The following is a 10,911-nucleotide window of genomic DNA, read 5'->3' on the forward strand; positions in this document are numbered from 1 at the left end:
CTGCTGCAGCTCCCAGCAGGTGTTGAGCCTTCCCAGGGCCACACATGGCCCCAAAGCGGGGGCTTCCCCTCCTCACTTGTTCTTATTTCTCCTCGCAAGCACTGTCAGCGAAAAATGGTGGTTATTATACCTATTTGACAGACCTAGAAAGGAGAAATCAACCAAGATCAAACATCTGAAGACTCAGGCCGGGCGCAGTGGCTCACACCTGTAATCCTAGCACTCCGGGAGGCCGAGGCAGGTGGATTGCCTGAGTTCACAGGTTCCAGACCAGCCTGAGCCAGAGCGAGACCTCGTCTCTTAAGAATAGCCGGGCGTTGTGGCAGGCGCCTGGAGTCCCAGCTGCTCGGGAGACTGAGGCAAGAGCATCATTTAAGGCAAGAAAATCACTTGAGCCGGGCGGCGCCTGTAGCTCAGTGGGTGGGGCACCGGCCCCAAATACCGAAGGTGGCAGGTTCAGCCCGCCCCGGCCAAACTGCAGCAACAACAACAAAAAGAATCACTTGAGCCCAAGAATTGGAGGTTGCTTGAGCTATGACGCCACAGCACGCTACTGAGGGCGTCGAAGTGAGACTGTGTCTCAAAAAAAAAAAAAAAAAAAAATCTGAGGACTCCAATCAGGGGGTTTCAATGTCATCTCTCTAATCCCAGAGTCAGGAGTTTTGTTGCTGCCTACCTGTATAACCATGTTGGCACCAAGACTTCATTTGGGACTGATCCAGGCTTATTCATCTCTTCTTCCCTCGCAGCATAGCTGCACAATAGGGGTTCCTGTACAGTGCTGTGTAAAATTAATGGGTTAAGATGATTTGGTTCCTGTAATTGGGGAATTCAACATTTTGTTGAGATATGATTCACATACCATAAAATTCACCCGTTTAAAGATATAATTCTGTAGGCTTTAATATATTCACAGTGCAACCATATTCACAGTGCAACCATCCCTGTAATCTAATTTTCAACATTTTTCTTACCCTATGAAGAAACTGGTACCCATTAAGCAATCTCCACTCTCCCATCTGCCCAGCTGCTGGTAACCATCAATATGCTTTCTGTCTCTACTGACTTGTCTTTTTCATGTAAGTGGAATCATACAGTAAGTATAAGTCCTTTTGCATCCGGATTCTTTCACTTACAATGTTCTTCCATGTTGTAGCCTGTATCAACACTTCACTCCTTTTTATGGCTGATTGATATTCCATTGTATAGACAGACCAAATTTTCTTTATCCATTCATCAGTAGATGAACATGTGCATTGTTTCCACTTTTTGGCTATTAATGAATAATGCTGCTATGAACATCTGTGTAGAAGTTTTTCTGTGAACATACTTCCTTTGGGTAGAAATCTAGGGATGGAATTGCTAGGTAGTATGTTAACATTTTTTAAGGATCAGGGCCAGGTGTGGCGTCTTACACCTGAAATCCCTGCATTGTGGGAGGCCAAGGCAAGAGGATCCCTTGAGGCTAGCCTGGGCAACATAAAGAGACCTCGCTTCTACAAAAAAAAATTTAAAATAAGCTAGGGGTGGTGGTATGTACCTGTGGACCCAGCTAATGGGGAGGCTGAGGCAGGAGGGCTGCTCAATTCCAGGAATTTGAGGCCACAGTGAGCTATGATTATGCTACTGCATTGCAGGCCTGGGAAACATATCAAGACCCTGTCTCCAAAAAAAAAAAAAATATAGGAGGAACAAAATGTTTCCCACAGCAGCTGTGCCATTCTGCTCTCCTACCAGTAAAAATGAGAGTTCCAATTTATTTATTTGTTTATTTAATTTATTTTTTGAGGCAGATTCTCAAGCTGTCACCCTGGGTGGAGTACTGTGATGTCATAGCTTATAGCAACCTTTAACTCGGGCTCAAGCCATCCTCTTGTCTCAGGTTTTCTATTTTTAGTAGAGACGATGTCTTGCTTTTTGTTCAGGCTGGTCTTGAACTCAAGCTTTTTGTTCAGGCCGGTCTTGAACTCGTAAACTCAAGCAATCTACCCACATTGGCCCCCCAGAGTGCTAGGATAATAGGGATTATAGGCGTGAGCCACCTTACCTGACCTCCTTTTTTTTTTTTTTTTCTTTTTGTAGAGACAGAGTCTCACTGTACCACCCTTGGTAGAGTGCTGTGGTGTCACACGGCTCACCGCAACCTCTAACTCTTAGGCTTACGCAATTCTCTTGCCTCAGCCTCCCGAGCAGCTGGGACTACAGGCGCCCGCCACAACGCCCGGCTATTTTTTTGTTGCAGTTTGGCCAGGGCTGGGTTTGAACCCGCCACCCTCGGCATATGGGGCCGGCGCCCTACTCACTGAGCCACAGGAGCCGCCCACCTCCTTTTTTTATATTCTCACCAAGACCTGTTTTTTTGTTTTGTTTTGTTTTGTTTACTTTTCAGAATTATTATTGGGCAGCGCCTGTGGCTCAGTGAGTAGAGTGCTGGCCCCATATACCAAGAGTGTCAGGTTTGAACCTGGCCCCGGCCAAACTGCAACAAAAAATTAGCTGGGTGTTGTGACGGGCGCCTGTAGTCCCACCTACTGGGGAGGCTGAAACAAGAAAATTGCCTAAGCCCAAGAGCTGGAGGTTGCTGTGAGCTGTTGAGCTGTGATGCCACAGTGCTCTTCAGGGCAACAAAGTGAGACTCTGTCCCTAAAAATATATAAATATATATTATAGCCATCTTAGTAGGTGTGAAACAGTATCTCATTGCAGTTTTTATTTGTATTTCACTAATGCCTAATGATATTGGGCATCTTTTTCATGTGCTTATTATGGTCATTTATATATCTTCTCTGGAGAAATGTCTATTCAAATCCTTTCCCCGTTTTTTGTTTTTGTTTTTGTGAGACAGAGTCTCACTGTGTCATCCTCAGTAGACTTCCATGGAGTCACACCTCACAGCAACCTCAAATTCTTGGGCTTAAGTGATTCTCTTGCCTCAGCCTCCCAAGTAGCTGGGACTACAGCCACCTGCCACAATGCCCAGTTATTTTTTTTGTTGTTGTCATTGTTGTTTAGCAGGCCCTGGCCAGGTTTGAACCCACCAGCCCTGGTGCCACTGAGCCACAGGCACTGAGTCCCTTTCCCCATTTTTTAATTGGGTTACTTATCTTTTTATTGTTGAGTTATGAGAGTTTTTTCATATGTTCTAGATAATAGCCCCTTATCGATGATTTGCAAATATTTTCTTCCATTTTGTCTCTTCACTTTCTTGATAGTATCCTTTGAGATACATAAGTATTTAATTTTAATAAAATGATTTGTCCATTTTTTTCTTTGATTACCTATGCTTTTGGTGTCATTTCTTAGAAACTATTTCCAATTCACAAAATTGAGTTTTAAGTGTTCTTTTTTTTTTTTTTTTTTTTTGTAGAGACAGAGTCTCACTTTATGGCCATGGGTAGAGTGCCGTGGCCTCACACAGCTCACAGCAACCTCCAACTCCTGGGCTTAAGCGATTCTCTTGCCTCAGCCTCCCGAGTAGCTGGGACTACAGGCGCCCGCCACAACGTCCGGCTATTTTTTTGGTTGCAGTTTGGCCGGGGCTGGGTTTGAACCCGCCACCCTCGGTATATGGGGCCGGCGCCCTACCGACTGAGCCACAGGCGCCGCCCATAGTTTTAAGTGTTCTTTATATATTCTGTTCACAAGTCTTTCGTTACATGTGTGTCTTACAAATAATTTTCTCCCATTTTAGTCTTTTCTTTTCTTTTTTATTTATTTATTTTTTGAGAGAAAGAGTCTCCCTCTATTGACCTGGTTAGAGTTCCGAGGCATCATACCTCGCAGCAACCTCAAACTATGGAGCTCAAGTGGTCCTCTTGCCTCAGCCTCCTGAGTAGCTGAGACTACAGGTGCCCACCGCAATGCCCAGCCAGTTTTTCTATTTTTAGTAGAGATGGTATCTCACTCTTGCTCAGGCTGGTCTTGAACTCCTGAGCTCAGGCAATCCACCCATCTCAGTCTCAGGTTACAGGCTTGTCTTGTCATTCTCTTAACTGTCTTTAGAAGAGCAATAAACTTTATTTTTGAGAAAGTCCACTTTATTGATTGTGATCCTTCCAAAAACACCCAAGGTGGTGAACAACTGTCTTGGTCTGTTCCTGCTGCTGTAACAAAATATCTTACACTGACTTATAAAGAACATAAATTTATTTTCTCACAGTTCTGGGAGCTGGGAAGTCCAAAATCAAGGTACCTGTATATTTGATGTCTAGTGAGGATTGCTCTGTGTTTCCAAATTGGCACTTTCTTGTTGTGACTTTGCATAGCAGAAGAGGGCAAAAAGGGATGAACAATGTGTACTCACATGGAGAAAAAGACGGCAGGACCAGGCAGCTCTCTGAAGCCTCTTTTTTAAGGCCATTAATCCCATTCATGGGGGACCCACATGACTTAATCACTTCTCACAAGGCTTCACCTCTTCATATTACCACATTTGGTATTAGGTCTCAAAATATGAATTTTGGAAGGACACATAACATGCAAATCATAGTAACATCTACCATTTCTTTTACTATTAGAAAAATTATCCAAAACCCAGGCGGGTATGGTGGCTCTTGCCTGTAATCCTAGCATCCTGGGAGGCCAAGGTGAAAGGATTGCTTGAGCTTAGGAGTTTAAGGCCAGTCTGAACAAGAGGGCACCCCATCTCTACTAAAAATAAGAAAACATTAGCCAAGTGTTGTGGTGGGCACCTGTTGTCTCAGTTACTTGGGAGTCCGAGGCAGGCGGATCACTTGAGCCCAGGAGCTGAGGTTGCTGTGAACAAGGCTGATGCCACTGCACTGGGGCTGGGGCTACAGAGTGAGACTGTTTCAAAGAGAAAAATTATCCAGGCTGGGGGCAGGGTGGCTCATGCCTGTAATCCTAAGCACTCCGGGAGGCCGTGGTGGGAGGATTGTTTGAGATCAGAATTTCAAGACCAACCTGCAAGAGCAAGACCCTGTCTCCACTAAAAGTAGAAACATTTGCTAGGCATTGTGGCAGGCACCCATGTCCCAGCTACTCCCTAAACTGAGGTAGGAGGATTGCTTGAGCCCAGGAGCTTGAGGTTGCTGTGAGCTATACCCCAAGGCACTCTAGTTCAGGGCAACAGAGTGAGATCCTGTTTCAAAAAACATGAAAATTATCTAAAACTGGGAGATAGGGCCAACTTGATGGCTCACACCTGTACTCCTAGAACGCTGGGAGTTGGAGACAAGCCTGAGTATGAGTGAGACCCCTGTGTCTAAAAAAACAAAACTGAAAAATAAGGCAAAAAGATGACCACATGTCCTTTCAAAGAATAAAATTAGTATCCGTGAGTCCACAGTGATAGTAATAAATCAAAGAGATAAATCACAAATGGCTCCTGGGATTTTTATGGGGCAACTTAGTAGACGATGGGCGGTAAAGGAAAAGAGAACTGGAGGAGAGGGATCTATTCCCATTTGGAACAAAGTAAGTTCAAGATGTGGGTGGGCATCTCCTCAGTGTCAGATCAGCCCCTGGGTAGCAGTCAAGAGCTCAGGGATGAGGTCAGCTCTGGGCGGTCCACAGAGCCTGCTCCAAAATGCACAACAGAAGGGGCAACAGCCAGGATACCCCTGAATTTCCATCTAACCACTGCTGTCTCTTTCCTCTTCTTTCTTATCCAAGCTTCTGGACAGAGTGGTCTGTGCTCACTTTTTCCTCATTTCCTAAACTGCCACAATATAGCTTTCACCCCCCAAATTTATTCACACTCTCCCAGCAAAGTTTCTGTGACCTCATGTTGCCAAATCTAGTGACTCTCCGCCAGCTTTATCTTGTTTGACTTCTTGGTGGCTTACGCACAACGATGCCAACCATTTCCTCCTTAAAAAACCACTTTTCATCTTGTTCCACGACAATGTGTTTTCTTGGTACTTTTCTTTTTCTCGTGAGAGTTTCCTTCTCAGTGTTCTCGACTAAATCACCTTCTCCTCGTTCCGTTATCGGAGGCATGTCCCAGGGCTCTCCGCCTGACTTCCACGCCGCTGGTCTCTTCTAGGCTTATGGTTTTATCAACCGCCCCAGTTCCTTCAGGCTCCGAATCCGAACGTCCAGTGACCTGTCGAATGTCTTCACCTGAGCATTCCTTAACATCTCTGCTTTGCCATGTAAAAAACTGACTTTGTCATCTCACTTGAGCCTCCAAGGCTTCTAGTCCTGTGACGTCCTCTCACTTTGCAGGAAGAGCCTCCCGGAACTAGAAACCTGCTGGAAGTTGTCCTCAGCCCCACCTTTCCACTGTCCCACCTCCAGTCAAGCACCATCTCTTGTGAATTTTCTCTTCATCTCCACTGTCACTGTCATCCTGGTTCAAAGCCTCCTCTTTGGGCATGTTGAGCTGGGAGGTACGGGGGGAGATTCGGGTGGACATGAAGATCTGGAGTTTGAAGGAGAGAGGCATTAAAGTGTAAGGAGCAGAGATCAAGGGTGGAGATGAGGGAGATTATGTCCATTCAAGGGCTAAGCTGGTAGGTGATCCAGCCTGGAACACGGAGAAGGTGCTGTCAGAGGCCAACTGTATCAGGATAATCTTGTGATGGAAGGAGAGGAAGAGAGGTTGTCCAGAAGGTGGAAGTGGTTGACCTTACCACATGTCATGGAAGGGTCAATTGAGTTGAAGGCTGGAGAAAACCTAATAAGGTTGGCGACTTGAGGTCACTGGGGACAGTATCAGTTCTCTACTGTTGCTGTAACAAATGCCATAAACCGAGCAGTTTAAAACCACAAATTTGCTGTCTCTCAGTGTCTGAGTCAAAAGTCCAGCATTTTGTAGGCAGAGAGATTCTTTGCTCAGGATCCCACTGGGCTAAAGTAAAGATATTGGCTTGGAGTAGGATTCTCATCTAGGGCTCAGGGTTTCTGCCCAAGCTTACTAGTTATTGGCCAAATTCATTTCCTTCTCATGCCTTCTACAAGGCCCCCTTCATCTTCAAGCCAGCAATGCCAGGTGAATCCTTCTCACACTTGGAATCTCTTTGCTTTCCTCTTCGACCTCCCTCTTCTACCTTTAAGGGCTCCTGTGATTATGTTGGGCCCACCCAGGTAAACGAGGATAATCTTTTTTAAAGTGAACTGGTTAGCAAGCTTGATTACATCTACAAAGTCCCTTTCACCATGTTATGTGATATAATGATGGAAGTAAACACCACCAGGTGAAAGTCCTGCCTACCATGGACTTTTCCAAGGGAATTTGATGAGATTGTTAGGTGGAAGCCATATTGTGTCGTTTGGGATACAAGGAAATGAAGAAAAGTGAGGATACACCACTAGGGCAAAAAGTCTGGAGGAGAAAGAAGACACAGCAGTGGCTTCGGGGAAATGTGGGGTTTTCTGGCTGTGTCTCTTCTGGACCACCCAGACCTGACCTCGTCCCTGACCTTTTGACTCCTACCCAATGGCTGATTTGACATTGAGGAGATGCCCACTGGCATCTCAAAATTAACTCATTCCAAACAGAAATCTTGGCTGGGCGGGATAGCTCACGCCTGTAATCAGAGCACTTGGGAGGCTAAGGCAGATGGATCCCTTGAGCTTCAGAGTTAGAGACCAGCCTGGGCAAGAGCAAGAGCAAGACCCCGTCTCTACTAAAAACAGAAAAACTAGCCGGGTGTCTGTCCCAGTTACTGGGGAGGTTGAGGCAAGAGGATCAATTGAGCCCAAGAGTTTGAGGTTGGTTTGACGCCATGGCACTCTAGCCTGGGGCAACAGAGTGAGACTCTGTCTCAAAAAAACAAAACAAGGGAACGCCCGTAGCTCAGTGGGTAGGGCGCTGGCCACATACACCAGGGCTGGTAGGTTCAAACCCAGCCTGGGCCTTCTAAAACAAAAAACTAGCCAGGCATTGTGGTGGGCACCTGTAGTCCCAGCTACTCAGGAGGCTGAGGCAGGAGAATCACTTGAGCCCAAGAGTTTGAGGTTGTTGTGAGCTGCCATGCCACAGCACTCTACCAAGGGCAACAAAGTGAGACTCTGTCTCAATTTAAAAAAAATAAAAATAAACAGAACTCTCGATTCCCCTCTCTAGACTTCTCTTTCCTCACTGAACATCATCCATCCAATTGCTTCATCGGAACCCTGGTGGTGGGTGCCTGTTGTTCCAGCTACTTAAGAGGCTGAGGCAGGAGGATTGCTTAAGCCCAGGAGTTTGAGACCAGCCTGGGAACATAGCAAGACCCTGTCTCAAAGAAAAATCTCAGATCTCATGCTCGATTCATTTATTTAATCCATTTCTCCATCAGTCTATCAGCCAGTTCTCCAGGCGCTGCACCCTGGTCCTGGTCTGCACCAGTCATCTCAGACCTAGACCTCTATGAAACCTCACAGGTCCCCCTGCTTCCATCCACTGTCCACTCAGCAGCCTCTCTTTCTTTCTTTTTAAAGTACACCAGAGCTAGGCATGGTGGCTCATGCCTGAAATCCCAGCACTTGGGAGGCTGAGATGGGAGAATCACTTAAGCCCAGGAGTTTGAGACCAGCCTGGGCAACATAACAAGGTCATGATGTCTCTAAAAAAAAAATAGAAAAGAAGGCTCAGTGCCTGTGGCTCAAGCAGCTAAGGCGTCAGCCACATACACCTGAGTTGGCGGGTTCGAATGCAGCCCGGGCCTGCCAAACAACAATGACGGCTGCAACCAAAAAATAGCCGGGCATTGTGGCGAGTGCCTGTAATCCGAGTTACTTGGGAGGCAGAGGCAGGAGAATCACTTGAGCCCAGGAGTTGGAGGTTGCTGTGAGCTATGATGCCACAGCACTCCACCCAGGGTGATAGCTTGAGGCTCTGTCTCAAAATAAATAAATAAATAAATAAAATAAATAAATAGAAAAGAAAAAATAAGCTGGGTGTGGTGGTACATGCTTATAGTCCTAGCTACTGAAGAGGCTGAGGCAGGAGGATCACTTAAGCTCAGGATCTTGAGGCTGAGTGAATTATGACAATGAGACTGCACTTTAGCCTGGGTGACAACAAGACCTTGTCTCAAAAAACAAAAAACAAATGTGTGTGCAGTTCTGCTATATTTCCCTACCTAAAACTATACAGTGGTGTCTCATCACACTTGGAATAAAACCCAAGTTCTTTATCACGGCCTGACTTCGCTCCAACTACCATGAACAACAGTCAAGCTCACTTTTGCCTGAGCGCTTTTGCATTACTGTCCTCTGCTTGGAACATTCTTTCTCCAGATCTTCCGGAGCCCAGCTCCTTCTTACCTGTCAGGTTTCAACTTCAACGTCACTTCTTCAGATAGATTTTATTTTTTTCTGATCACTTGACTTAAAGCATCTCACCTGTCACTCTCTAACCCAGTGTTTTTCAACCTTTTTTATCTCATGGCACACTTGAACCTATAGTTAAACTTCCACCGCACACCTAAAGTATGTTGATCAAAAGAAAGTGTAAGGCTCAGTGCCTGTGGCTCAGTGAATAGGGCGCTGTCCACATACACCGAAGGTGGTGGGTTTGAGCCCAGTCCGGGCCTGCTAAACAACAACGACAACTGCAACCAAAAAATAGCTGGGTGTTGTGGTGGGCACCTGTAGTCCCAGCTATTCAGAAGGCTAAAGCAAGAGAATCGATTAAGCCCAAGAGTTGGAGGTTGCTGTGAGTTGTGATGCCACAGCACTCCACCAAGGGCGACAGAGTGAGACTCTGTCTCAAAAAAAAGAAAGAAAGAAAGAGTTAAAAAAAAAAAAAGTATATATAACTTACTATGCTTGACTTCTTTTGAAAATAATTTAATTAATTATCTGTAAATTTTTTCACAGCACAAACCTTGTTTTATTTATTTAGAGACAGAGTCTCAAGTTGTCGCCCTGGGTAGAGTGTCATTTCATCACCGCTCACAGTAACCTCAGACTCTTGGGCTTAAGTGATTGTCTTGCCTCAGCCTCCCACGTAGCTAAGACTACAGGCACTACAACTAAGATACAATGTCCGGCTATTTTTTGTTGCGTTGTCATTATTGTTTTAGCTGGCCTGGGCCGGGTTTGAACCTGCCAGCCTCAGTGTATGTGGCCAGGGCCCTACCCACTGAGCTACGGGCGCTGCCCCACCTTGTTTTATTTTTATAGCTCTTATTGCTGCCTGGTACTTTGTTATGTATTGATGAATGTTGTATCTGCCCCTTCCCCACTACAACTCCAGCTCTAGGAAGGCAGGGACTTTTTCTAACTCATTCCCTGCCATTCCTGAGACCCTAGAAGAGGGCATGGTCAAAGCTGACACCTGAAATATGAATAAAAGACATCAACAAACAAGTGGTGAGCACAGATTCTGGTTCTGGGCCCTGGGGTTGCGAAGACATAGTTGAGAGTCCAGGGATGTTGAAGGCCCAGTGGAGTGGAGATGCAGCCTTGGGTTCACCATACTCACTCCCACTCAAGACAAGGGGGCCATTCTCGCACGCTAGCACGGGCAAGCTGCGGAAGTTTCCAAAGACATCACATTCTGCACATCTCACGGAGCTCTGCACCTCCACACATTCAACATGACTTCCCCAGAAATTCCCTGTGGGGCGCTGACCCTCAACTCTGTAAGTCACTTGTTCCTTTGTAATTGTGCCTGGGCTTCAAATTTTTGTATAGTCAAATTGAAAAACTCTTTCCAAGAACTGGCAAAGATGTGAGTGCCTTCCTGTGCAGTGTGTGTGCGTTTGCACTGCGTCAGGCATCTGCTACCTTGAGGGTAACCTCAGCATTTCCTTCCAGCCCTGCTTTCTCTCAGCCTTTGCCGGCAGAATTTTGAAAGTGTGTTTTCTGGAGAAAAGATAAGCAATGATTTTGTCATGGGCGGGACAATGACTACTCTTCTTCCTCACGCTGGCCCTTTATATAGCTCTCGGCCGCCATGGCGAACTCATCTGGCTCCAGAAGCTGCCACGGACGCAGGCCTCGTGCTCACTTGCC

This window comes from Nycticebus coucang, chromosome 4 (assembly GCF_027406575.1).
Source record: "Nycticebus coucang isolate mNycCou1 chromosome 4, mNycCou1.pri, whole genome shotgun sequence".
NCBI lineage: Eukaryota > Metazoa > Chordata > Mammalia > Primates > Lorisidae > Nycticebus > Nycticebus coucang.